Raw genomic sequence first — 24,829 nt, 5'->3', positions numbered from 1 at the left:
CGAAATCCAGTAAAATACGGTTAGTCTTGGACTACCTCAACAATCATTTCAAAAGCAACTTGACTCTACGCAATTTAGAAACATTTAACTTTGAACTTGAATTAAATGATTCTGAACTATTAACAATAGTAAAATTTAGTACGTACCAAGCTGAGCTGCAGTCACAGGTAAGCTAAAATATGCTAACAAAACTCGCACTCTAAATTTGTGCTCGTGTAACCTAAATATTGTAGCCAGCTACTGAACTTTGAAATTAAAGCAGTGAAATCTAATTATATTATTTTAATGCTGGCGTTTGAATTTCAACGACACTCGGGTTCATTTCGGAAAAGGAAGGGACCCTGCTTGGCAATGCAATTGGGACAATGAGCAACAAAGGTTCATGCTAAGTTGCTGTAATTTTGCGAGGCAAATGGAACAATTTGAAAAGCTGAGGTCTGCCATACAGTTCTGAAACTTTACGTGCTTTTAGTCTTCCTTGTTGGTTGATTGAAGGTTTGAAGCCGTCGATCGAGGAGGTGGCGACAGTCACTCATTGTCGGCCGTCGCTGTTGCAGAAGCTGGATGTTGGCGCGCCTTCTTCTCGACACGGTCATCAGGCGAAACGGGCTCTTGATGTGCGCCAGCTAATGCTTCCCGTCCGCGACACCATGTCAGAAACTATCATCGCGAGTCGAGCGCAATTACATGCTGCCAAACCCCGAAAGCGCGGCAACTCGCGGGAGCGTCACACAACACCTGCTCCACTCGCTACTCCCGCCAGACTCTCACCGCCCGCGCTCCACGCGGCAGAGTTAACACTACCAAAGATCCTACACACTTTGATTCTTCACACGACCCATCGATGTAATCGTTCGATAGCAGTTTTCCCTAGGCAAGACCCAGCGTAAAAATACAAATAATATTTACGAAACAAACCAATTATACGTCGACATGGGTGCATAAATATATATATACAAACAGTAAAACAATTACAATATATAAAGAGACAGAAATGTCATATCTTGAGGTAACAAAACAAGGAAAAAAATAATAGTACAATAGATGAAAATAGGAGGATATGCATTTCCGGCGTTACAACCTTCTTGTGCGAACGCACGCGCTATGCCCGAACTCGTACGGGACTTGGTAGATTAATCTGTCACGGGTAATGAGTATGATGGGCAAACATCTATTAGGCGAACTAAGAATGTAGTGGTGTGGACATGTTGGGTACGTACGATGTGAGAGTGGCGCCTTTTTTAAATCCAAAAATTGAAGTACCATCTTTTCAGTTTTTGCTATCCTGAAATTCAAGAGATATTTCTCTTTTCTTCTTCTTCAGTGTGATAATACAAGTGAACTATCCGCACCGATAGCTGAGTGGTCAGCGTGACGGCTTGCCGTCCTACGGGCCCGGGTTCGAGTCCTGGCTGGGTCGGGGATTTTCTCCGCTCAGGGACTGGGTGTTGTTCTGTCTCCATCATCATTTCTTCCCCATCAGGCGCGCAGGTCGCCCAATGTGGTGTCGAATGTAATAAGGCCTGTACCAAGGCGGCCGGACCTGCCCCGCGAGGGGCCTCCCGGCTAATGACGCCAAACGTTCATTTCCATACAAGTGAACTGCTTCTTAGGGAAGGATGTCGCCAAAGGATAACTGGTATCCCACTTATTATATGTTACGTCCCTACTGCTACCTTTGAATCAGGCGCATCACTATGTCACTCGGCTTATTTGAGGTCCGATAAGGGCAATCCTTTTGTTTTCCACAGTATACATTCCAGTCACTTGTAAAAAACGTTTTTTAGTTAGACATAGCAAAGATTTTGATTCCATATTTTACGTGTTTACTGGGAATGTATCGTACGAAACTGCAGTGCCGACGGAAAACCCCGTAGACTCTCATCAGTAGTCACACAGTGCCCGATGCTGTACGAATTTCTGCAGTTGAGAGCAAACGGCTGCAAGAAAGAAAGAATGGCAGCTGGTTTGGCTGTTTTTCTGTTACTGCTAGTGTGTCCTTGTCATCAAATCACATACATTGGAGTAAGAACAAAACTCTCTTGTATCTTACACATGCTCCTAGAACTTGCATTCCTTTTCCGTCAGACCTCAATAGCTCGGTTGCGTTCATGTGATATCCTTCCTCTATTCCAGTCATATTTAAACATCCCGGTAAAGCAGTATTTCAGTTCGTGATGTCTCCTTTGCACCTCTGTCACGAGAGTATTTTAATGAATCACTTTTCTTGTGTGTATGTAGATTTGTATGAGTGCCGATATTATCTGCCATACTGTTGTCTATTATATTATGAAAAGCTGAAACTTCGTTACTCAGGTCATCTACACTGTGTCTAGGACCACAAAACACTTTCACTATATTCTTATTTCCACCTTTACTCTGGTTGAAGTATTCTATTTTTCTCCACTTTTTAACGTTCTCTTTGATAAAAAAAACTCCGTATTTCCATTTTCAGTCGAATCGCTATTGTCACCTTCTGTAACAGACATCATGCCTTGTTCAGAATGACTGCCATGCTCATTTTCTTGACTTACTTTTACCTCTTCGTCTGATTCCTCATGCCATTGCTGTATAGTTTATCATCTGATTCATCTGATACATCCGCCAACTCCTGGTGGGTCTTCTGGCGTCATTTCCCTCAATATGTAACAAACTATTTACTTTTTTCAAACTACTGATCTGGCACAAATACATATGCACGTTTGCACGTACACCAAATATATATTTACTTAACAGTAGAGCCGCGCAGGTTATTTCGTACACCAGTACCGTTCTGCCAACAGATTCACAGCTCCAAAGGTACACAGAGAGCGACAGAGTGAAACTAACGATATCAGTCGGCACCCGAGACAACAATAGAGGAATGCTATGTGTGAGTAATCTCTGACAAAAATCAATGTTGCCACTAGCAAAAACTAATTGCGGGGTACTCTATAGCCCAGTGCGCCTGCTCGGCGACTAATGAATAAAATACGGGATATATGACTTGGTATGTAATCGAACTGAATAATTTCTTGCAAACAGAACACAGCACTTCATTCTCAACGGGCAAAAATCTTTAGACGTAAAAGTAACTTCAGGTCAATCCCAAGGAAGTGCCATCGGATAATTACTTCTCCCAATATTTTTAAGGATAACCTCAGAAGTTCTATTAGGGCCTTCGAGAGTGATGCTGTTATGTACAGAGACGCCATAACGCTACAAAATTGTAAAGAAATGCAGAGGATCGTTGCTTGATGTAATGACTGGCAGTTGACCTTCAAGATATGTCACTATAACGCATTGCTCGTAAATATCCACAAAGATACATTACTTTACAAATACGCAACTGCAGAACAATCACTGGAGTTAGTTAATTCCATAAACCATCTACGAGTATGTACGCAGAACGATATGAAGTGGAACATCCGCATAAAACTAAACGGAGGTAAGGCACATTGATTCATTGGAAAAATCCCCAGGAAACTTAGTCAGTCCACCGAGGAGGTAGCCTGTAAAAAACTTCTTGGACGAATACTTGGACATTCCTCTCCAATCTTCAACTCGTAACAAACAGAACTGATGCAGGGAACAGAGAAAATCCAAAGAAGAGCACTGCATTTCGTTACAGTTTCATGTATTCAGCCACTGACAGTGGTGCACAAAGTGCACTCCTAAACACACCATAAGGTGGCTTGCAAAGTACATAGATACAGATGTAGAACGGAGCTGACGTCATGAAATAACCTACTATCACACACATATCGTACGTAAGCATTTGTGGCTCGGTCGAGTGGTGTGCAATTTTCGAACTTGGGTTGTGTCGAGCAATATCACTAGTCAAGATTTAGTCGGACTAGAGACTGCACTTCGTTTTATTTGAGACGCAAGTACACTGACGACCACCGTCGACCGCGACAGGGAATTCCAACTGATAGCGTTGTTAGCACGTGGTGCACGAAGGGAAGTACGCAAGCAGAGCAGAGACGGATAGGGAATCATTCTAGCAACTACGTGGGACTTAAATGGGGAAATCCACTGACGTAAACGACTTTGACGGAAGGCAGAGTGTTATGGTCTGGCGCCTGGCAACGAGCATCTAGGAAACGACGAAGCTGGCCATTGATTCGCGTGCTAGTGTCGTAATTATGTAAGGGAAGTGGTTGGAGAATATGGAAATGACTAGTAGGTGACAAGGTGTTGGACGTCCACTCTCTCAGCACAAAACGTGGAGTATGGAGGCATAGCCGTCCTGTGAAGCAGGATAGGTAGCGATGTGTGGCAGCTCTGACGACAAAAAAATGGTTCAAATGGCTCTGAGCACTATGGGACTCATCTGCTGAGGTCGTTAGTCCCCTAGAACTTAGAACTAGTTAAACCTAACTAACCTAAGGACATCACAAACATCCATGCCCGAGGCAGGATTCGAACCTGCGATCGTAGCGGACTTGCGGTTCCAGACTGCAGCGCCTTTAACCGCACGGCCACTTCGGCCGGCAGATCTGACGACAGAATACAGTGTTGGTGCAGGAGTGAGTGTTTCGAAGCACACGGTTCAGCGCGTATTGTTGCACCTGGAACTCCGTAACAGACGATCCCTGAATGTTCACGTGCGGACCCGACGACATTATCAGTTACTACTTAAGTGAACACGGGATCAAGGAGATTGGACCGCTAATCAGCGGTTACGCCTTGCCTGGTCCACTGAATTGAATGCTGTTAACTTTTTAAACAGCTCAGTTCTCGTATCCGAACGTCCCGTGATCCAGGCGCACGAGTGCTCGAAAATATGCGCTGTGTCACGGACGCAGGAAAAGGAGGCAGCATTATACTATGAGGATCATTCACTCGGGCTTCCATGGGACATGCGGTAGTAATCGAGGACATGGTAAGTGCTGTTGGCTATGTGAACATTAATATGGACTACCTGCACCCATTCATGCGCGAGATGGCATCTACCAGTAGGGCTACTGTCCGTTTCACAAAGGCAGAACCGCGCTAACAGGGATTTGAGAAGAGCGGTAGTGACCTTATATTCAGGAAATGACCACGTGGCTCACTATCTGGCGCCAGCTCAGTGCCTCCGGGCTACTTGCCCGTAATTCATGGAAACTGAATGGCCTGTGAGTAGATATTTGGTGTCACGTATCTCTAAAAATATACCAAGGATTTTTCGAATTCACTCCATGGAGAATCGCTGCACCAACATTCCGTTAACCAGGTTCTCATAAGGGTTTGATTCACCAGTGAATATTTTCAAAAATTTTCCTTCCTGAAGGCAAGAGATATTTTCGGTATGCTGTACCAGTTTTCTCTTTCTTATGCTTACGCTCATGCAATATTATACCGATATTCTGCACTGATTTTTGATGGAGCATTGGGTATTTTTGGACAAACGGTTTCACAAAAATACCTCTGATCTACCTTTGACTTCTTGGGGCTTAGGATATCAAATGAAACACCCTTCATTCGATTCCCGGAGGGGGCAGGGATTTTCTCTGCCTCGTGATGACTGGGTGTTGTGTGATGTCCTTAGGTTAGATAGGTTTAAGTAGTTCTAAGTTCTAGGGGACTGATGACTATAGATGTTAAGTCCCATAGCGCTCAGAGCCAAACACCTTTCAGCAGTCCAGTTTCCAAACTTATTTTATTTGGCGACCTGTTTCAGCGTATTACTACGCCATCTTCAGGTCCCTGACCGACGTGTAGGAAGATTCCACCTCTGTTGTGATTAAAACATGGATCAGCAATACTGTATTACTAGATTTTTGCTCTATCGATACTTCAACCATCATCACTGAGGTAGAGGCTTCCTACACGTTGGTCAGGGGCTTGAAAATCTACATCTACATTTATACTCCGCAAGCCACCCAACGGTGTGTGGTGGAGGGTACTTTACGTGCCACTGTCATTACCTGCCTTTCCTATTCCAGTGGCGTATGGTTCGTGGGAAGAACGACTGCCGGAAAGCCTCCGTGCGCGCTCGAATCTCTCTAATTTTACATTTGTGATCTCCTCAGGAGGTATAAGTAGGGGGAAGCAATGTATTCAATACCTCATCCAGAAACACACCCTCTCGAAAGCTGGACAGCAAGCTACACCGCGATGCAGAGCGCCTCTCTTGCAGACTCTGACACTTGAGTTTGCTAAACATTTCCGTAACGCTATCACGCTTACCAAATAATCCTGTGACGAAACGCACCACTCTTCTTTGGATCTTGTCTACCTCCTCTGTCAACCCGACCTGGTACAGATCCCACACTGATGAGCAATACTCAAGTATAGTGCGAACGAGTGTCTTGTGAGCCACCTTCTTTGTTGATGGACTACATTTTCTAAGGACTCTCCCAATGAATCTCTACCTGGCACCCGCCTTAGCAACAACTGATTTTATATGATCATTCCACTTCAGATCGTTCGGTGCGCATACTCCGAGATATTTTACAGAAGTAACTGCTACCAGTGTTTGTTCCGCTATTATATAATCATACAATAAAGATCTCTTCTTTCTAAGTATTCGCAATATATTACATTTGTCTAAGTTAAGGGTCAGTTGCCACTCCCTGCACCAAGTGCCTATCCGCTGCAGATCTTCCTGCATTTCGCTGCAGTTTTCTAATGCTGCAACTTCTCTGTATACTACAGCATCATCCGCGAAAAGCCGCATGGAACTTCCCACACTATCTACTAGGTCGTTTGCATATACTGTGAAAAGCAAAGGTCCCATAACACTCCCCTGTGGCACGACGGAGGTTACTTTAACGTCTGTAGACGTCTCTCCATTGAGAACAACATGCTGTGTACTGTTTGCTAAAAACTCTTCAATCCAGCCACACAGCTGGTCTGATATTCCGTAGACTCCTACTTTGTTTATCAGGCGACAGTGCGGAACTGCATCGAACGCCTTTCGGAAGTCAAGGAAAATGGCATCTACCTGGGAGCCTGTATCTAATATTTTCTGGGTCTTATGAACAAATAAAGCGAGTTGGGTCTCACACGATCGCTGTTTCCGGAATTCATGTTGATTCCTACAGAGTAGAGTATGGGTTTCCAGAAATGACACGAGACGCGAATAAAAAACATGTTCTTAAATTCAAGAACAGATCTATGTCAGAGATAGAGGCCTATAGTTTTGCGCATCTGCTCGACGACCCTTCTTGAAAACTGGAACTACCTGTGCTCTTTTCCATCTCATTTGGAACCTTCTGTTCCTCGAGAGACTTGCGGTACACTGCTGTTAGAAGGGGGACAAGTTCTTTCGCCTACTCTGTGTAGAATCGAACTGGTATCCAGTCTGGTCCAGTGGACTTTCCTCTGTTGATTGATTTCAGTTGCTTTTCTATTCCCTGGACACTTATTTCGATGTCAGCCAATTTTTTCGTTAGTGCGAGGATTTAGAGAAGGAACTGCAGTGCGGTCTTCCTCTGCGAAGCAGCTTAGGAAAAAGGTGTTTATTATTTCAGCTTTACGCGTGTCATCCTCTGTTTCAATGTCATTATCTTCCCAGTGTGTCTGGATATGCTGCTTCGATCCACTTACTCATTCAGCGTAACACCAGAACTTCCTAGGATTTTATGTCAAGTCGGTGCATAGAATTTTACTTTCGAATTCACTGAACGCTTCAGGCATAGCCCTCCTTACGCTAACTTTAACATCGTTTAGCTTCTGTTTGTCTCAGAGGTTTTGGCTGCGTTTAAATTTGCAGTGAAGCTCTTTTTGCTTTCACAGTAATTTCATAACTTTGTTGTTGAGCCACGGTGGGTTTTTCGCGTCCCTCACAGTTTCACTCGGCACGTACCTATCTAAAACGCATTGCCTTGAACACTCAACATTGTCAGTGTCGGAACAGACATATTCGTTTTGATCTGTTAGGTAGTCTGAAATCTGCCTCCTATTACTCTTTTTTGATGTTTCTATTTACTTAGTGATGGTGTAGTAAACTCTGAAACTGGTTGCCAAATAAAATATGATGAAACTAGACGGCTGCAAGGTGTTTCATTTAACATTCTGTACCTAACATTCGAGTACAGCAACCATCTCTAAAAAGATGAATTTACAGAGTTTTGGAGTTTAGTTCAAGAGCCAGATTTTGTGCCCGTCGTTATAACGCATAATTGTCGTTGTTCGTACTAGACACGATGAACTGATGTATGGGCTTAGATACGACTCGATGTCGTCAACATATAAGTGCTAGATAGAATGTGACGAAGATGACATAACTGATACAGAGAAAAAGCAGTGCACCGAAGACTGACCCCTGGGGGACTGCAGAGAGCACGTGCTTCTCTAACCTACAGACGACTCGTTTACCCAGCAAGTTACAGAATGTGTAGTGTAACCGAGTACTAAGTGGGAGGGAGACGGCAGACAGCTGCCTGCCTTGTTACGCAGCTCGGTCTCCGGAGTGTGGCTGCCCCTCCAGCGCGGCTCCCCCCCAGCCACTGGCCTACTTGTTGGCGCGCTCCGCTGCAGCCGCAGCCGTCCGCGCCACAGTCCGGTGCAGCATGCAGGCCCCGCAGCTCGTCTTCGTCTTGGCGCTGTGCCTCGCTACTGCCGCCGCGGTGCTGCAGGTAAGGTGCCACCGCTCACCACGGAGGGCATTCACCGCCTTAGCTGCGCCGAATGCTCTGTTCGCAAACATTAAAACTGAAGTAACGAGTCTCTCGTTACCTGATGCAGCACTGGGACGTTGGACTTGTAAAACCTGCAATGATATCCATCTCAGGTTCTGATGCCCGCCCGATTGGCCGTGCGGTCTAACGCACGGCTTTCCGGAAAGGAAGGAGTGTCGGTCCCCTGCACGAATCCGCCCGGCGGATTTGTGTCGAGGTCCGGTGAACTGGCCAGTCTGTGGATGGTTTTTAGGCGGTTTTCCGTCTGCCTCGGCGAATGCGGGCTGGTTCCCCTTATTCCGCCCCAGTTACACTATGTCGGCGATTGCTGCACAAACAAGTTCTCCACGTACGCGTACACCACCATTACTCTACCACGCAAACATAATGGTTACACTCGTCTGGTGTGAGACGTTCCCTGGGGGGTCCACCGGGAGCACAACCGCACAATAGCCCTGGTTTCGGTGTGGGGCGGCGGAGGGGTGAAGTGGCCTGCGGTAGTCGTCGTGGGGTTATGGACCACAGCGGCTGCGGCGGGGACGGAGCCTCTCCGTCGTTTCTAGGTCTCCGGTTACAATACAGTATACTATTTCAGAACAATGCCAAATCGGATATTTACGATCAAGACTACAGACACATCGTTTCCCAGTTACGGGAAAGAGCGTAGGGTCTCTAATTGTTTATTTGTACAAGGAAAGCCACATTTTAAGAAAATGACCACCAACATGTTCATCAGAGTATTATAAATGTCACGCAGAAATAACTATCAGGCATTCTGAACCTTGGCTTGAGTGGTTTTCCATACACATCCAAGAATATCATGTATTTCACGTTTTATGCAGGGCGGGGCAAATAAAAGTGGCCTGGGTGAGTGGTATACGAGTGAACACGAATTTGTGGTGGCACTAACGGAGGAGGAAAAGACGTATAGGTACTTTCAACAGGATGTAGCAACTGCCCACACAGCCGGCCGAGCCTTGGAGCACATTTGTACAATCTTCACTCCTGAGAGAGTTATATCAGAGGTCAGTCTGATCGCAGACCTAGCTGGCCACTCAGGTCACCTGTCAATATGCGATTACTCTGTGTGGGAAGCCCTCAGATGGAGGTTGTATCGCAACAACCGTCATAGTCTTCATGAACTGCGGCAGAACATTTCGGACGAATACTGCAGCAATTCGAGCAGTCCAGTTTCGATCCGCCTTCAGCAACTTTCTGACCAGGGCCCAAAACTGCCAAGAGATGAATGGTGGTCACTTTCAACATCTGCTGTTGTCATGTTAGTACTGTATCTCCTTTCCCCTGCTGTGTTTCCTTGCATCCTGGAACCCTGTTCTATGGGTCACTTTTATTTGCCCGACCCTCTGCTTGAGAGATATTCAAATTATTAGCATTGTTTTTCGTTGCAGGTTTGAATGTTTGTACATGTAGCAGCCATGGCTACCGCTGGTTGGAACATCATAGTGCTCATACAAGCAAACTCCTGTTAGAAATAATATATATACATAATTGTCCCCAACGCGGAGTCTACGTCGGGCCCAACTTCCCTTTCTTGACAAGTAAAATCTATTGTCAGGTATGGAATCTGCAATAAGTACCAGAAAATTGTTAGGATCAACAGAAAAAGAATCGGGGTACTTTTCAATGTACAGTCATATCTCATCCATTCTGCCTCCCTCTGCTTCAGTGCTCTGATCAGAAATTCTCGTCAAAATGACTAAAGGGAAAACATGTTCTTTAAAGGCCCGTTGACGTTATTTGTACTCCCTACTACAATACTGCACTCGGTTGACTGCAAAAAACTGTTAGAAAATAAATTCATGCGTACACAGCATGTGATAAAACAAACAGTACGAGAACGAGTTAACTGGAATATTTATACAAAAAATTCCATCGTTGGAATTGCAATCACGAGATGGGTGTATTTGTTCACGCTCTTTCCATAATAACAAAATGTTTTCATTCGGCAATGACTGCGAATTTTACTGATGAAATCTGCGTTTATCGGTGAAGTAGTAACTTCGTCTTGAATAAACATTTCTACGTGTTTCACTCTCGTCTTCGTTTAAGGGCGAGTAATAAACTCGTTAAAATTTTGATTCCCGACGCGCTGCTACTCGGCCCATAACCCGTGAAAATTTCATTAGCAAAACGTTTTCATCTGAAAAAACATTCAGTTTTCGCTATCTAGTTTCCGAAAAGCTGCACAGATACCTCTCGAATAGCGAAACTTTTCGTTTCAGAATTATTCAGTATAAATGTCTCTATTAAAAGGTTCTTACATTAGAATTTAATTTTAATAAATCTATTTGTACTGAAATCCAAAAGAAAGAACTGAGAACAGTACAATAGTAACATATAGCGAAATTCATGAACCGCGCAAGCTGAAACCACCAAATCTACATTCTTTCTCAGTCACTCTGCACACTCAAACGAGTTGTGGGCTGAAAAGGGAAACTGAAATTCAGTAGCAGTTTGGACGATCTGAAGTCAATGGAAACATGAAAATTAGTATAATACGAAACATTCTTTTCAAAACTAACCGAACAGTTCAATCAATAAAAATAGCTGCCATGTAACAGTTTAGCGCGACTACTTTTTGCATTTGTGTGCATAATCTCCAAGAATCTTAGTGTTACTCTACCGTTGTTTCACTGAAACTGATCCGAGACGTAACTTACCCCACAAATTACTGTTAAAAATTTAGATTATTTCGGTTAACCTTCTTGTAGCTAACCAGACTTACATAATGTTATGTTAACGTAATCCAACGTTTTTACTGGCCTTTTTTCCTGTCAGAAATAAATTTCCGCATTGCCATTAATTAAAAAAAGACCTCTTGAATGCCACACTTTCATCGCCTCGTATCAGTTTTGGTTTTGGATCTTCCACATTCTTATAAGATTTGATTCCAAAAGGAAACAGTTGTGCCACATACTCCCAACTGGACCATTCATGTCTGAGGCTGAGTTGACCAACTGAATCTCTGACATGAATAATCCAGTCGAAAGTTAAGTTTACAACCTCGGTCCAGTCGGAACTACGTGCATATAAAAGTGATTTTCGGGTTTTAACTTACATTTACTGAACTGCACAGTGACAGAAAACGTGATATGCGATAAATATCTTCTGAAACTGACTGCTGTACCATTCCCTACTTTCGACGTTCGTTTCGTACGTTCATTGCTTTCGTAATGTAGCTCTTACCCGATAATAAATCTTAAAATCTGGTAAGTGTGGTACGGAAAATCATTACAGATTACACAGAGATTGCTTACAGTTTCCTAGATTCATACCAGTTGTACACATGATCACAATTCTTTAGCCAGATTTCAACCAATACTATCACATTTTTTAAAATGTATTGCAGACTTTGTATCAGTCAGATTAGGACCACTCATTTCAGTGAAACCACACCCAGAACAGTCTCCCGAATGCCGATTACAATATTGGAAACACGTGTAGTGCAAACGGAGAAATATTTCTTTGGTTCGTAGTGATTCTGAAAGATCCCATTCAAGAAAGGCACTCTGTATGTAGACTACCTGCGTCTAAGTAGTAAAGGGACTCTGCACTTCCGCTGAAACCCCTTGTCGTAAGCCTGGTTAGCACTGACCCAGTAACAAGCTGCCGAGTGTGTGCTAAACGGGCCACGAACCGGTTACTCTCGGACCGCATGACCCTCTCTCTCTCTTGGTATTGTGCGCCGTTCACCTCGACATTCTCCCACGCTCTGTCAACACTTTCCATATCTAACTGCATTTTCGCTCCATTTCATTCCGGTAGAATAATCATAATACTCACCACTCTTTTTTTTTATAGGGAGAAAGTGTTGAATGCGATGAACTTAGTAAACGGCAAATAGCTGAATGACCGAGATATCATCGTCTGTCTCGTCTGAGATGGTAGCGTGCCACACTGTATTCACTTTCATGATAGCGTTCCCGAATTAGATAAATGTCGAGGTAAGATCATTAAGCGATAACTTAGTGCATCAGGAAACATCTAAGCTCCCTGACAGAAACGTAATTTTGTTTCTGACGTTCTAATCCATGAATATGCTCCCGGTATTATCAATGAACAGCAGAATTACATACGTTAGGAATATCGTATGTCTCGAGCGGCAGTCCTTCTACTGAACTGGATGCCCACGTTGTGTACACTAATCAGAGAGAACACTCTAACAGCAGCCAATGTAAAAGAAACTGGGAGGTTTTATCAGCAGTTGGTTACCGACTGCAGATCACCAAATAATAAAAGTATGGTAGCTCAACATAGGTTTTGCTAAAGCTGAGGAATACTGCGATTTGCCAGCAGATTATTGTTGCACTTAACATTACGTCAGAAGCTACATCTAGCTTCTAAAAGCACGGCAAACTTATCAGTTTCCGGAACTGCTGTCAATTAATCGTTATCATTTATGTTACTTCAGAATGAACGTTCAGTGAAGGAACTCATGCTGAAGAATCTGAAGTCCAGTGCCAGGAACAGAGTTACAATTATTCCGGTTAATTTTCGCAAAAGAGTGCAAAAATGGTACATTTATGACTGACACACAATTTCGAAGTGAAAACCTATGAATGACTGAGAACAATCGACTGTGAAAACATTGTCTCTCAGCCGCTATTTCAGCAACTCTCCTTCCGATAGCCAAAACAAAATGAGATCGTTAAACACACAGTGTATTTGAGAGAGGTAAAGACGAAACAATTTCTAAGCCTTGGGTTTGTGAATCGCTAAGCACCTGCATTTTTCTAAAGCGTCCCAAAGAAAGCTTGAAATCTCTATAAGTGTGAGAAATTAACTAAATCTAATATTAATGATTCCATAAAATTTTCATACGCTCTGTCTTACTCGGTCTCAGAAACCACAACTACGGAATATATATTCTGTTTGAGTTTCATGACCAGTTAGTGTTGTCTAAAGCTCCCTGTCGAAACAAGTGATTTCTTCAAAGTTGACGTTATCGCTGACTTCTATATAATAAACCTTATGAGAAACGTACTGTGCCTTTATACAGAATGTTCGAACCGAGATCAGACAAATTGTTACTACATTCTCACTTCAAACACCAGAACGATAGTGAAAGTACATAAATAGTGCTGGAAAAACTCTAAACTAATCGCAATGGTTCACTTTGCGGTTTACAAGCAAATGTCACGAAGGAAAAGAGCACTTGAGAGAACAATAGGCACTGTTCAACACAGACACCCGCTCCGTAATTACCTGCCGCGAATGTCAAAACAGCTGACTCTCGAGTAGTAACAAAAACTTGTTTCTCCTTGTGTTACATCTCTCTTCCTTAACAACTGTCCCACTTTACGGTCGGCTGTACTCGGTGTGTAATTTGTATCCTCTTCTTGTTTCCCACAATCATAATTTGAACAACAGTCGTAGACTGCTGTGACCTAATCTCAGCGTTTACGACAGTCAGATTTCCAAGTAGTGATGTTTTTCTGTGGATGCACGCTGGCGAGCATGACAGTGCAACCACATCGTCACGCACTCGAGTGGATGTGGACGACTGCATTAACAACTGCTCTGCGGGTGACCGTATAGACTGCTTTCCTTTGTTAGGTGGATGACTGGGTCCGAATTGTGTCTGAAAGAAACGGACAGTCGCCGAGCAAGATAGATAAAAGAAAGAAAAAAAGCTCTCGTTTCCTTCGGTAAACATATTAAAAATAACTATAGTTGAATTCTTTTATCTTGGCGGCTCGCGCGTGCCCGCCCAGACGCGGGAGATTCCTGCGTTGCCAGTTGCACACGACGCACGCGCCAAGAGAAGCAGCGCCATAGTATAGTGTAGTTCGCAAGCTTACGTTTAGGGGGGAGCGCGCAGTTTATGAAGTTAAGCCACCATGGCCGCATTAACCCTTTCGCTGCCACAGAGACGTGCTCCCCGCATTCCGCGCTGTGCGCGATTTTGTCACTGCACTGCTCGCCTGTGCTGACACATGGTGTTTCCGACTGCTTTGACACACTTATCATTCGATTCCACAAAAGCTATTTGGCCCAAAAATTAGATTTTTACACATCTTCTTGACTGATACCTTCCCCCACTTCCTTTGACTGATTAAAGTGCTTTAAAATAAAGTCAAACGGGCCCGGTGTAAATAAAACTTTTATTACAATCGCGAAAGACGGAATATTTCTCAATATTACATACGACACCTATGTGGTACTTACATTAAATGAGATATTGTTATACGGTAAATTTTATATGAAATTTAGGTACCTTGTCCACATTTCATTCTCAACATTGTGGCAACTAAAATCGACCATACGGAAAGTATACGCTATGGACTTTTACCTCCGCAAACTCTTCAAAATTTCGTGCAATGGTTTTTTACATTTAATGCTGCACAATAACTGGGTTGAACATCGAAACAATATTAAGTCATTTATGGGGGAAGGTATCAGTCAAGAAGATGTGTAAAAATCTAATTTTTGGGCCAAATAGTTTTTGTGAAATCGAATGATAAGTGTGTCAAAGCAGTGGGAACACCATGTGTCTGCACAGGCGTGCGTGCAGTGCAGTGATGACAAAATCGCGCACAGCACGGAATGCGGGGAGCACGTGACTGCAGCAGCGAAAGGGTTAATGAAGAGACAAAGCACTATAAATTTCAAAAATTGCATTCAAACGAATAAAATTCGTGAAGTAAGACACTTCGATATTGTTTTTAAATAAAGAAAATACTTAGCAGCGCACAATGTTTGAACTCCTTACCTTTCGCTCACTCACCCAACGCCTTAACCGTTACGCTAGCGCAGCTCGTCGTGCTATGTCTCTCCGTAAGGACTCTAACAGGTCACGCAAAATTCTGACAAACACTGTTGGTATGCCTATGAATTACTCGTACTTTGTCGAAGTACAATAGGAAATAAACAATTACCGCTGTTCTTTATTGCGAAAAAGCGGTTCGTGAAATTGATACAAACACCTTTCCTTGCTATCGCCTGAATTAGGAGTCTTATTGCTTGTTTGGTTTAATTAATTAATACAAAATGAAGCAATTGGTATAAAGAATGGTTTTTCCAAACTTTCTATAAAACAAAGTCTGCTATCAAGACATTGCTTTTGTTCTATTACTTTATTTATGACTGAACGTTTCTAAAACTGAAGACACTGGTCCCTGCTCTGCTCTGCAGTCGAGATCCGGCAACGTCGTTCTCTGTTCATTGGCTGACTGTATTTTTTGACGTCATATGCGCAGAACGAACCTAAACTCGGCCGCCAACATAAATGATGCGCACTTTAGTGCTCATGCCAAACAGCATATCCTTAAGGTGGGATAGGACGTCAAACGAGCCGATGTGAAGCAAGAGAGGCACCACAGGACATTTTAATTTCCACTGGTTACACTTTAACAAATAAATTCATTGTCAGCGTGACTAGGAAGGATTCAGGATTCACACTATAAGTACACATTTCTCCATAAGTAAGAGAGATTCTTCGACGACTTTCACACATAATACAAACCATAGTTACAGGCGTATGAAACACCAGAATTTATTTAATTTATGAAAAAATGAATGAACTGTTATATTTTAAACTTCATGTTTATAACAACTCAAATTTTATAGTTAATTATCTCAATTTCGACAACAGTTTTTAATAGATTCTAGATAAATTCTAGAGTTTCGCACACCTGTACATATGGTTTGTATGCCGTGCAAAATTCATTGAAGAATTTCTCTTATTTATGAATAAAAGTGTATCTATAGCAACAAATGCAGCCAACACCAAGTGAAAAAATGATGAAATTTCACATGTAAGAAAAAAATTGTTATGTTTTTGATCTTCCACTGCTACGAGTGTAAATTCTGAATCCTTCCTGGTCATGCTGACAAAGTCTTAGGAATTTATTTGTAAAAGTATAGACAGCGGAAATTAAAATGTCCTGTGGTGCCTCTCCTGCTCCAAGTCGGCCTGTTTGACGTTCTACCGCCCTTAAATGAATACCTGATTTGAAAATTGCGCTCGGAGTCAATGCGTCCAATGGACGTGGCCGATACAATTGTCTATAAAAATATTGGAGCACTATAAGACCATAGCCAGAAGCAGGAAGACCTGTGAGAATCCGAGACCGGTGCAGCAATTGTCTGTTGACGCTCAACTCCAATAAATATAACGTGCTGCGTATAAATAGTCGATGGGGTCCATGACCATTCGGTTTCGCTATTGTTGATAAATCAATGGAAACAGTAACAACCCTACAATACTGTAAGCATGCGTCCGGAACGAACTGAAGCAGAATGACTTCCTAAAACTATTTATAGGAAAATCAGATGCCAGCCTGAAATTCAAAGGAAGAGTCAAAATGAAATGTAGCTTATCCAGAAAAGAAGTAGTATACATGAGATTTGTGAATCCCAGCTTTGAGAACAGCTCACCTGCTGGGGACCCATACCGAGTTGGATCAATAGACATGATGAGCTGCTTCGGAGAGCGATATACTTCGTCAAACATTGTTTAGTAAGGGCGGAACTTCGTGAAGTCCTTAAGACACTCTGTTGGTAGACGCTGCGGGAGAGGCATTATGCATCACGAACAGATTTAATGTTGATATTCCGAGTGCAGACGTTCCACGAAAAGGCCGTGTAACGCTTTACTTTCTACCATACACGTCTCGAGAAATGTCCGTGACGAGAAAATGGGAGACATTAGAACTCATGCGGCTCTTTGTCGCTAGTTGTTCTTTACACGTATCATCCAGGAAAAAGGACATGACATGGGCGAAATAATAGTCCTAGGCGAAGTACGCTCCCCTACATGTAGTAAGCTGACTTTCGGACTCACTCTGAGGATGGTGGGACGCTATGGGGCCGAAATGCGGATGCATGCCAGAAATTCAATGGTTTACATAAAGTGATCTAAAACTTAATCTCATCGAAAACCTGTAGTAAAAGTGGAAGCATAAAATGTGGCAGTTCTTGTGTGCACCCATATACTGTGCGCATTGCCTACTTTGCTTCTTATGTGCTCATTTCTTCGATCGTCAGTTTTTTTCCTTTCAAGATAGCAGAATGCCGTCACTTTGTGCACTACATAGTCCTGTCTTTTGATGTTAAGTTTGTCGTTAATCTCACTTTTGCTTCGCATCTCTCTTCAGTTTTCTCTTCATTCATATTCTGTGTTCAAAAACTGTTCGATATATTAAAAGTATTTTGTAGTTCTTCCTAACTCACACACACTATGGCAATACAGCGGGAGTACCTTATCATTGATATATTTCCCCCTGATTTATTTAACTGCAAAGGATATGTAACTATGGAACAAATTCACGGATCAGATTTCTCATAGTCTTCTTTTTATTAACACCGCGAAAGAAACGAACATAGTCAACGAGTACAGAAAATTGGCTCTCGTGAGTTTTAAGTTTGCCGTTAAACTCACTTTTGCTACGTATTTTTCTTTGCTTGTCTCTCCATTGACACTTTATGCTCAAAAAGTATTATTTGAATTAAAAGTGTCCTGTAATTCTTCATATTTTACACAGATTACAACAATATAGCCGGTGTATCGTATCCTTGTTATAGTCCCCCCTGATTGGTTTAATTACATAGGATATGAAACCATGGAACAAACTCATGCATCACATTTCTCATACGCTTCTTTTTAGAAATACCGTAAAGGCAGCGAACACAGTTCGTGAGTGCAGAAAAGTGGCCCTCTGGGAAAACTCTCGAGGAAACTGTAACCGTTACAGCAGCGGGTTTCTCGGTTACGCAAGAGGTGTCATGGACACACGGGCGAGGTATACTTCACAGCTGTTTCTTGCATAACAAGTAACTGGCGCCTATGTGACCATGTGTTTATTTTTCTCTTTGAACCTAGTCGCCCACTTGAGAGAGAACGTGACACAGATTTCTTTGCATTCCAAACATCATGACAGGAAGAGCCTTCTTCGACTGTACTGTATGATATCATTGAAGATCAGTCGAATGAATTGTACACACACGGTAAATGTTTTATGTTTTAATATTTATTACTTTCTTTTTTATTATATTTATTTTATCATGGAGTTCTTGGGGTCTGAGTGTTGGCAACCATACTCACTTAGTACTAGAGGTTATTATTACATCATTCGCATATTGGGTATTTACTGGAAAATTTGCTTAATGATGTTTCTTCTTTTTCGCATTTGTTATATAGGGTGTCTCAGGACCAATGGTCAACATTCCGGTGTATGACACGAACGATCACTCGAAGCAAAAGTCTAGTAAATATAGGTTCTAAAACGCATACCTTAAGACCTATGAGCATACTTCACTTTCTATAGTGTGAAACGAATCTCTTGTACTACAAGCTTCTTGCTTACCGTATTTTGAACGGTGGTAGCACACATCAAAACAAAAATATCAGTAAACATGGGCTCTGAGTTTCATACCTTAAGAGCTATGAGCACATGTCATCTTCGTTGCTTTGAAGTACAACTCTTCCAATGAACAAGTCCTCATATTTCTTAAGGCATGCATTTTAGAGGCCATGTCTCCTAGAAATTTTTTTACTGTTTTGGGTCGTAATACGAAAAGCAAAGAGTTGGCTGCAGAAGAGATTGGTTTCCCAGTATCGAAAATCAAGAACTGCTAATAGCTCCTGGCAGATATTTTACTGTCTATATTTCCTAGGCATTTGGCTTCGAATGATCGGTCCTGTCGTATCCTTGAATACTGACTATCCCTCCAGGGACACGCTGTACAGAATCCGTTCATTTTGCGGTATCGGGTTCTCTAGGAAACTCTTATTAGCTCTGAACATGTGTAAAAATTCATCTCTCTTCATTATTATAGCCTCTGAGTATCAACATGCCTCAATCATCCTTATACTGTTGGAGTCATTTAAGTCAACTAACGTTCTGGTATCTAAAATAAATTTTCATATTCACTCCACTAAGCTTCATTCTGAAAATTTGTGTATCTGGAATATGAAATGAATTCTGATATTCACTCCACTACGCTTCATTCTGAAAATTTGTGTTCCTATGTTCGATCACGAGGCTGCTTCCATTTTCCAGCAAAATTCAGAACTACCTCAAACCATATGTTTCCAGATACCTGTGTTCTCTCCTTATTAAAGGTTAGTTTTTCCAAAAACACATTGTCTACCCCACCTGATCGTGTTTCTATGATGTCCAAAATCGGTTCATCTGTTTATCAGCCTATTTTAATTAACTTGTTAAGTGTAGATTATGTTAAATAGTACGTTATTGAAATGGTATTTGGTACCAGTTTTTAAAGTCTGAGGTGGATATTGATTCACTTGGGATCTGTAGCTGAGTCACAGACAAAACTCACCCAGTATCGTATCAAACAAAATGAAAATTTTTTATAATTTTAAAAAGACGAGGGCGTGCTGAAAAGGAACGCCTCCGGAATTTTTAATGAGAAAACTCTTAAATCTTTTTGAATCAAACAAACATTATTAACAGTCTACATGTTTGTTCTTCACGTCTATATATTGATTTCTCAAAGTAGTCACCATGCTACGAACACATTTCTTCCAATGAGAGACACGTTTTTCGATACCATCTCTGTAGAATATTTACCTCCGTTAATGGAGACGCGACCTAACCTCAGCTTGCACCGCTTCATCACTATCAAAATGCAGTCCTCGAAGGTGTTCTTAAAATTTTGAAAACAGCTGAAAATCAGTGCACTAAAGGCGTCCGATTTTTACAGATGTGGCACCATTGTACTGCTGAAAGAGACAGTGGTCCATGTGTGGACGAACTCTTCGAATTCTAAACTCGATTACAGCAAGCTGCTTCTCATGCACCGGCATAGTCGCGGTACACTCCGCCATATTACATGCTACAATTCGGAGCCCTCTAGCAGAGCGCTGCAGATACGAAGACATAAACGATAAAGTTGTAGAATGTTAGCAACGTTTATTGTACCAGAAAATTTTTAAGAGTTTTCACGTAAAAAATTTAGAGCTTTACTTTGCAAGGTTCTGCTCTATCGATTATAATCAAGGCTTTAATAAAATGGCGAAGGTAATCTTAATCAGATCGCTGGTCGGAGTTGTGATCTAAATAACAACTCATTTATTCATTCTTAACATCACATGACAATAGATGGCTAAAGAAAACACCACACAAACATTCTTTTTTGCCAAACGCGTTCAATAATATGGGCTCTATGGTTAACAAAGTGATCAGCTGGGGAACAACACATGACTCTAACCAGAACTAATTGCTTTACCTGACCCCCATACATGTTAATTCGTGGTATCTACCAAAAACTACGCTAATATCAAGCATCTATACTCTACTATTCCATAAAGAAAAGTATGGTTCCAAAGAACTGGGTGCAGAGAAGCATATATTGGAGACCTAGGCAGTAGCAGCGAATGCTTTACCCTTCTGCTGGTCAGGGCGGCACACCACGACGCGCTGGCCGACTGCAGTCTTTGGGAGCGATAATCTGTTATTAAAAGAGCGCCCCTGGAAGTATGCGTTCGGCTAATTCGGAACGCAGGTACTTCCCTATGAGCCTCTGAAATCCCGGTGGATTCCAGAGTGCAGGTGGACCGATTTTCTGGTCTCCCAAACCAGTTTGGCTCCGTGACACGACTATGCGTGACGGAACATGTCAAATGTTTAGACAGCCTACTCAAAACAAATAAGTAGACCCACGCATCACTCGTTGTGTGCGTGATGCAAGAAGCAGTACGTCTGACGGTTCAGAAGGTGACTGGCACAGGGCGTAAATGGCACACTAGCAAAGGACACAAGTCTCCCCATTTAGGTAAAGACATGCAGTTCTTTAGCCCTGCCGTTCTTTACTAGCGAAGCGCCAGTACAATAACGGGACATTTTGAAGTACTCAGATTTTTGGTTCAGTTGTTAAGCTATTAAGGTTTTATATACATGTGTATTTGTGATAGCCGGCCTGTGTGGCCGTGCGGTTCTAAGCGCTTCAGTTTGGAACCGCGTGACCGCTACGGTCGCAGGTTCGAATCCTGCCTCGGGCATGGATGTGTGTGATGTCCTTAGGTTAGTTAGGTTTAAGTAGTTCTAAGTTCTAAGGGACTGATGACCTAAGTAGTTAAGTCCCATAGTGCTCAGAGCCATTTTTTTTATTTTTTTTTTTTGTATTTGTGATAATCGCACCACCTGACAAACCAAAGAGCATCAACGAAGTGATTTGTCGGAAACAGTAACTAGGTGATTATTTTAAATCAACTATTTTTCATGGTTCATTAAATAGCTGTTTAATCAAAAGTCGCCACCCATTACAAAGTGTATTTAGTTTTGTTGCAGGGGTTCAAACTGGAAACGCCGGATGGAACACAAAAGGTTCAAGCAACCTACTGCCCCTCCACTATAACAGAGGCGAAAATGTACAGTAGCAGGTTTGCAAGGAAAAAACACTCCCGGTTTCATGTTGTGTAGAATCCTCTACATTGACATATACATCTACATACACACTCTGCAAGCCACCGTATGATGCATGGCGGAGGACACCGTGTGCCATTATTAGTCATTTCCTTTCTTGTTCCACCAGCAAAGGGAGTGAAGGGAAAACGACCGTGTATATGCCTCGGCATGAGCCCTAGTATCTCTTGTCCTTGCGGTCGCTACGCGAAACGTACGTCGGCGGCAGCAGAATCGTTCTGGAGCCAGGTGCAAATGCCCGTTCTCTTCTATTACAGGTAGCGGACGTTTCTCTCTTTCTCTCGGTCCTCGCCGTTTTCTCGGTGGTTTTACTTATAGGCCAAATAATTCAATGAATCTGTAGCTAGTAAAGCATTTCAGATTTCAAAACCCGAATCATGCTGAGAGTCGATACCACGAACCATCTCGTACATAGAAGATTTCAAATTAAACACCTTTCAGCCGTCAAATTTCCTACCTTATTTTATTTGGCAACCAGTTTCAGCGTTTTACTACGCTATCTTCAGGCCCCCTGCACAGTCTACAATGGTACCAGTATGAAATAGATTACCAAATAAGTGGCGTGGTGCAAGTCTTATACAGTGGTATACAGTGCTAATAAGTAATAACATAACAATAACAATACCAACCAGTACAGGAAGTTACATGTAGTTACAGATAAAGTAAGGAATAAAGTAAGAGAACAGTGCACACCATATTAACTTAAACTAGTGAGCAAAGTATATACGGCATATAATCTTGAAAAAGTAATGTGCTAAACGGAGGTCAATATTTCATGTTATGCACGGATAATCACGGTATAATACCAATGCAATGCCCTCGAAACAACTGGAATAAAATAATGTAGCTGTATACTGACGAGTTCAGACTACACATAAAACGATTTATTACATGCTGTCATATACTAGTAATACTTATACCACTTACTGGAGGTCAACCCCATAACTATCTGTATCATCATATACTACTAATGACTAATAAGAGGACAATAAAACCACACTAGTGCAATTTATCGATCACAGCTCATAAGATGCAACTTATTTAATAAAACATTTCTAGTGAATCGAAAGTGAATCTAATGTCATATACCGTAACGAATTCCCACTAACAGTGACGTATCGTAAACAGCCGCGTTGTTTATCATGGCTTCCGGTGATCATTGGAGGCCGCACTGAAACCTGTCACCGCTAGACAAATAAGCTAATTCTGCTCTCTCTGTCCCCTCGAACAACAGATCGCTCACTTGCTCCGCCATTAAATCCCCTGTTCCTCCTTCACCAGCCTCCATTCTTCGCCACTCAGTGCGCCACTTGTTAATCTCACCACCTTTCGACAGACTGGAATATAAATTTCCTTCAGTGTGCATTCTAATGGCTTAAGTTAAATATAATGAAATAATTGTCACAAAGAAGGTGTCTTCTGATAATTGTTTCATTTAACTCGTGAAGATTATCTTTATTTACAACGAGATCACTTCGGCTGCTCTGCCATTCGCAAGCGTTCCTGTTGAGATGTTATAACTGATGTAGCACACATACTTACTTCCATGGTTCTTCAATGTAATATTACATAGTACTGTATTTACGTCTATATGGAATGAACTCCATAACGCATTCTTGAACAAGTTTTCTGTCTGGTAATATGTCGTCATTATAAATCGCGTAGTACTTTTTTATTAGACGTTTAGTGATTTTACATAGTGTTAAGTAAATCGAAAATGCTTTAAAAATTCTTCGTAAAATACCTAATGGTCACACTATGAACATTTTAGAACAATCCGAAATTTACACACATTCTAAAAAATATCTGAACGACATCGTTAACGAACAAACAGATCTGAAACATAAAGACACTTAGAAAAGTTTATTGAAATAACAGAAAAGGATGAAAATGAACCTACAGGGAAAATAAAACAATAGGTACCATTAAGTTTCACATAACTACAAATTTACAACTTCTGAAACTCAAGCAACACCCCTGAACTTCCGTGATATAATATCCTCCGTAAACACAAAACATCACTGCAGTGAAAACTATCAGAAAGTGCTATATAAAGTTACTGTAAGTCGAATACAAAAACAACTGCGTGATTTATAGTAACGACATATTGCCAGACAGAAAACTGGCACCAGTATGCATCATAGAGGTCGTTTCACCTAGACGGTAAGTACAGCATAATGTAATACTACATAGAAAATGTATTGAGGTAAGGTACGTGTACTAAAGATTGTAACGTAAAAGCGGGAAAACTTGAAAATGGCAGTGCCGCCGAAACAAGCTCGTTGTGAGTCAATGTAACAATTATGGCCTATGAAGCAAATAAAATAATTTTCAGGTAACCTTGTTCCAGTTGAAAGAAAATACCGTATGTTATCTTTCTGTCTGAACTAGTTACCTCTCACGTTTCACTTCCTTTTGAGGCAATGCTCGCCCCCTCCCCCTCCCCCCCCCCCCCACAAAAAACTCCAGATAATTGGTACCCCCACAAAAAACTCCAGATAATTGGTAAAGCTTAAATTTACTGTCAACGTTAGCAAATTTCTGTTTCTCATAAATGCTTTCCTTGCAATTTTTGCTCTGCATTTAAGCCCTTTCTACTTCTCAGTTACGTCCATGTTTAATGTCTCGTTTCATAATCTGACTCTCTCGGCATGGCCGTGTATGATTTGACTATATTACATAATCCGTGGTCTACTTTCGTTTATACTCATCTTATAACACTTTTCAAAACACTATTCACTCCTACCTTCTCATCTTCCATATCTTTTGCAGTCTCTGATAGAAATACAGTAACATCAGCTGGCATGGAAATTTTTATTAGTTTCTCCT

The 24,829-nt window shown here is 41.9% G+C and overlaps 1 long non-coding RNA gene across 1 annotated transcript in view; it reads left to right on the top strand.

Annotated features, from left to right (window-relative positions):
- Positions 1-8,450: 8,450 nt before the first annotated feature.
- LOC124798720 overlaps positions 8,451-24,829 on the top strand; it is an 82,260-nt gene continuing 65,881 nt past the window's right edge. Inside the window, exon 1 of the long non-coding RNA XR_007016975.1 lies at positions 8,451-8,549. This is a non-coding gene — a long non-coding RNA (uncharacterized LOC124798720). The remainder of the gene's footprint in view (positions 8,550-24,829) is intronic.

The sequence above is a fragment of the Schistocerca piceifrons genome, chromosome 5 (genome assembly GCF_021461385.2).
Source record: "Schistocerca piceifrons isolate TAMUIC-IGC-003096 chromosome 5, iqSchPice1.1, whole genome shotgun sequence".
Classification (NCBI taxonomy): Eukaryota; Metazoa; Arthropoda; class Insecta; order Orthoptera; family Acrididae; genus Schistocerca; species Schistocerca piceifrons.
This window is presented reverse-complemented; position numbering and strand designations above follow the sequence as displayed.